Source organism: Mus caroli, chromosome 6, assembly GCF_900094665.2.
Source record: "Mus caroli chromosome 6, CAROLI_EIJ_v1.1, whole genome shotgun sequence".
In the NCBI taxonomy this organism is placed as follows: Eukaryota; Metazoa; Chordata; class Mammalia; order Rodentia; family Muridae; genus Mus; species Mus caroli.
The window spans coordinates 147,196,354-147,201,488 of record NC_034575.1 but is presented as its reverse complement, the minus strand read 5'-3'; the positions used below and the strand labels follow the sequence as shown (position 1 = coordinate 147,201,488).

The 5,135-nt window shown below is 38.7% G+C and overlaps 1 protein-coding gene across 5 annotated transcripts in view; it reads right to left on the bottom strand.

The window, feature by feature from the left end:
• Bicd1 (BICD cargo adaptor 1) overlaps positions 1-5,135 on the bottom strand; it is a 122,698-nt gene that overhangs the window by 46,818 nt on the left and 70,745 nt on the right. The window lies entirely within an intron of this gene.

Genomic DNA, 5,135 nt, shown 5'->3' with positions numbered 1-5,135 from the left:
AGAGAGAGAGAGAGAGAGAGAGAGAGAGAGAGAGAGAGAGAACTAACTGGAAATAGTGTGGGCTTTTGAAATCTCAAAGCATGCCTCCAGTGGCACATCTCCTTCAACAAAGCCACACCCCATAATTCTTTTCAAATAGTTCCACCCACTAGGAATCAAACGTTCAAATATATGAGCCTCTGAAGGGCATTCTCATTTAAACCACCACACATGTCAATTATCATGCTAATGTTTTACCCTAAATGTAGATTTGAGTAAATATAAAAAAAAAAAAACAAACAATCTTCTCACTGCATACTACCAATAATTGCCTTCTAATGTGTCAGGAGCCATTTTTGCCTGCTTCTGTGAAAGCTTGCATTTCAGAAAGAGTCAAGTCAGGCCAGGGTCTACTTGGAGGTTTCCTGGCCTGCTGACGCATGGAACAATAAGAGGGGGTGGGATACACTTGAAACTCAAGTTGAGGGGCTGAATGTTCTGTTAATCTTCGAGGAAGGAACGGGGAGCAATAGAGGGGCCCCAGATGGGTACAGATATTGAATGTACGTTAGCCATGGTCTCTGTTGGCTTGTAACTTTGTTTCCCACAATACTGTAAAGTATTTAAGGCTATGAGAAATATATTTGGTGCTGTCCAAATATTCACTGGACAGCCTTCCCAGTTTCTAACCTTTGTCTCTGAGTCTTTCATTCTTCCTATAATCCTCACTCCCCCTGGACTGGTACATAATTGTATTTAAAGGAGGAATTTTTGTGTTACACATTATTATGTAAGGTTATAAGTATTTGGTCAATGAGTTGCTCAATGGGTAAATGTACATGCCATGCAAGCCTGGTAACTTGAGTCTAATCCCTAAAATGTTTGCAAAGTTGGAAATAGAAAACTGAAAAAAAAATTAAAAAAAAGAAAACTGACCCCTATTTGCACACTGTAGCACACACACACGTGTGTGCACACACACAATGTACATATACATATAATAATAAATAATTTTTAAAAGATTGCAGAGGCGCTCTCTCATGGAAGCAGGGGGAATGGGGGATGAACTAGGAGCTTTGCAGAGAGGAAACCTGGAAGGGGGATAACATTTGAAATGTAAATAAATAATATAACCAATAAAAAATGGAAAAAAGATTGCAGAATAATAAATAGCTCTTTGGAGAAAACACATAACAGATCGTTTTAAACAATGCAGCACAGCTATAACAATGTGCAGACAAACTGTTCTCTAAAAAACATTAGTACCTAGTCTGGAGCATCCAATAACCTGGATGATCCTGGACCAATTTGCCAAATTAACATAGTCCTTTATTTGCATTCTGTACTATAGTGGGCCAAGAAGGTACATATTGTATTGTCCCTTTGGATATCAAATGATTTCAAGTAGTGAATACAAAATGGTAGCCATAGACAATGTAGCCTATAAATAAATGTTAGATATTTGACCTGCAAAATATTGATTATTTTCCTTGGTTGGCAATATTTAGAAATTGAATGACCAAACATTTTTTAAAACATGTAATTTCTCATTAAAAATAAAAAGAAAGGAAAGAATTCAGACAATGTCAGGCCATCTTTCCAAAGAACAAAAGTCACTACTAGCTAAACAGTGATTGTTTCTTCTTTACATCTGTATACTGATCAATGCTATTTAGGATCTTCCCCCAACCCCTGGCTGTGAGCATATGCCTCTGATTTGTCAGGCTCTGGCAGAGCCTCTCTGGAGACAGCTATATCAGGCTCCTGTCAGCAATCACTTCCTGGCATCGCAATAGTGTCTGGGTTTGGTGTCTATATATGGGATAAATTTATCTTAAAACTGAGTTCTCATGTTTCAACTATCATCTGGGCTAATAAACACTCCCAGGCATCTTGGCACTCTTCTAAGGATACCTAACAGTGGCCTAATTAACTGTCTAGGCAAATTACATGCAGTTTCAGATACTCCATACACTGTTTGTTCATTCCTGCCTGTGCAGAGGTGCCATTAGGACCATAGAAGTCAATGGAATAACCACTTAAAACACTACTAATTTAAGTGAACTTGTCTTAAAATCTTCTGTGTTCTTTATCACTAAGTGCTCCACACACAAATATACATACCAACAAATATATCCTTATAGTTTTTAAGTATATGAGGATTCTATTTTAAAAAATGCATTTCTCAAGTCTAAATTTCTCCATTAGAACTTACTTATTCCAGCCACATCAGACCTAAGTGCCTTGTGTGTGGGGTTGTCTATCAGCTATTGCATAGGAAACTCAGTACACATAGTGGAAAGAATGATGTGAATATACATGGGGTATCCTAGTAACCCTCTTGATTGGCTGAAAAGCCTTCCCTCACATTCCTAAGAAGACATCTTATTTCTGCAACACTCAAAAGCTGGAGGCAGGGAGAAAGGGAAGAGGGTAAAGGCTATGATCAGAAATCAATTTTCAATTTTGTCAGCCTATGGATTTATTTTCTCTTTTGAGTTTTTCCATTCCTCCGTTGACCCCTACTTTTATAAAACTCAACATTTTAGACCTAGGTACCAAACTACAAAGGGAGAAAAGTAGAATCCTGCATTGTGGGTTGTTTCCAAATTTACCAAAGTCAAGAGTCATACTCTATAGATTCCCATATCTCACTGGCTTAATATTGTGTCTGGTACTTGGTTGATGTCCTGACTGAGTGACTATAATAAGTTTAAACTAGATGTAAATAGCTTTAAATTTGTTTTATAGAGCAAGACCCTCTGAAAGATTTGAACTTTTAGTTCATCTTTGATAAACTAGACAAATTATCATATTGCAGATTCAAGAATACAAACAACAGTAATTGTGAAAACTCACAGTGCAAACCAATTAGGAACACTAAACCATCTATTGTGATTTGAATGTGAAATATCTCCCAATATGCTCATATGTTTGAACACTTAGTCACCTGATGGAGGTGTTATTTGGAAAGTTTATGGAACCATTGGGAGGTGGAAAAGTGAGTTACTAGGGATAGACCTTAAGTACTTATAATCTGGCTAGCTTCATGCTCTGGCTTTTATGCCTTCTCTATCTGCAACCATGCCTTCTCCATTGTGATGGACTGTTAGCTCCAAGTTCTAAAAGACAAAACAAACCTTCTTTCCACAAAGTTGCTTTTTTACAGAGTATTTTAATCACAGCAAAAAGAAAGTAGATAAGACAGAATTTGGCACCAAGAAGTAAGGTTACTGTTGTCATAAACCTGACCATGAAATTCTTAAGCATTGGGAACTGGTTTGTTGGGAGAATCTGGAAGTATTTGGAACTTTGGGCTACAAAAGCTCTTGAATGGTGTAAACAAAGCTTAATGGGTTGTTTTGGTGGGAATTTGGAAAACCAAATAAAGAGAGAAATGCTGATAGTGGTGAGTTGGCTTATGATATTTCAGAGGGGAACAGAGTCTATCAGGAACTAGGCAGCAGGCTATTCATGTGATATTCTAGAAAGCATCTAGTGACGTTCTGCCTATGTCCTGAGAATTTGTTTAGGCCTGAATTAAAATGCAATGAACTGCTGTGTTTTGTTAGTGAGTTAAGTAGGCATGTCAGAATTCTACATGTGGCATGGCTATTACTTTTTTTGTGTAGGTCTGGAGTGATAAAGAATAATAATTGAGGTAAAGGGGTGTTTTAAAAAAGTGTTCTTTTCAAAAGGAGAAGGCCTAAGCGCCACGGTTCATGTGATCTTCAGCTTCTGGAAAGCAATTACATAGGGAAATACTTCCCAAGGGTCAGCACACAGAATCTGATAACAACTGTGATATGAAGGAGCCAGATTCCATCCAAAGTGGCACCAGAACTTACTAGTGTCTGCTAGTACCATGTGGCACTGGCTTTGCAGGCATGAGAGATGCAATACTGAAAGGTTCATAAAGTCTCCTTCCACAGTTTCAAAGAACTACTGAGACAAAACAGTATGTGCTGTGAATAAAGTTCCAGAAAGAAGGCCTTGAGAGATTCTTGTGTGAAGCTGTGAAGGTGAATACTAAGTTATAGCGGAGACTCAGAATATTGAAGATACCAGGACCAGGAGACATCTGCTAAGGAAAGCTGTAGGCTGTGTGTGCTGCAGAAGGCAGAGCTAGAAGAATGGGGCCCAGCCAATTTCACCACAAGCTCCAGATGGCAGACATGAGGCTGCAGGATTTAGTTAGACTAAATACATTTTGCACCAAGAGATGATCATGAGCCTAGAGGAGCCAGAATGTTGTGGTTTGAATGTTAAATGCACCCTACATGGTCACATGTTTGAATTCATGACTCCTACCTAGTGGTTCTGCTTGGGAAGGTTGTGGAACTTTTAGAAGATAGTCTTGATGGTAGAAGTTGGTCACTGGGGGTATACCTTGAGGCGTTATAGACCAGGCTTACTACCTGATCACTCTCTGCTTTCCAGAGACAAATGTAATATGACCATTCAACCTCGTGTTTCTGTTGCCATGTCTTCCTGATTGTTACTATGCATTCTCTCCCATTATGGACTATGTCCCCAGGAACTGTAAACCAAAACAAATCCTTTCTCCTTTAAGTTGTTTTTGCCTTACAAAGGACATTGTATTACAGCAACAAAAAGAAACTAAGACACCATCTAGGCCTCATTCCAGGGGAAAAAAATGTAAATTACAAGGGACTTTTATAATGAAGTTACAGCTGAAAAACAAATTGAACATTTTTTCTCACAATTTTCTTCCTATTAATTTATACTTTTCTATATGCACTGAGAACAATTTGTCCCAAAAATGAGACAGGCAGACAGACAAGGAGGAGGATGATAAGGAAGAAAAGAAGGAGAGATGAAGGAAATGGAAAGAAAACAAAGAAAAAGAAGGGAAGGAAGGAGGGGGAGGAGAGATGATGAGAGAAAGGCAAAGGAGACAAAAAAGGAAAGAAATGAAAGAAAGAGGGAAGAGAGAAAGGAAGGAAAGGAAAGGAAGAAGGAATTGGGTAAAGGAAGGGAGAATGGGGAGGAGGCATGAAAGTAAAGGGAAGTGAAAGAGTTAATGACTGGACACCTGAACTCTCCATGAACTCTTCAGCTCAGAGTTCTCTTACCCCTCCCATCCAGAGATAGTTCCCGGAGCACTCCTGAACTTTTTACCCCAAGGTACCCCC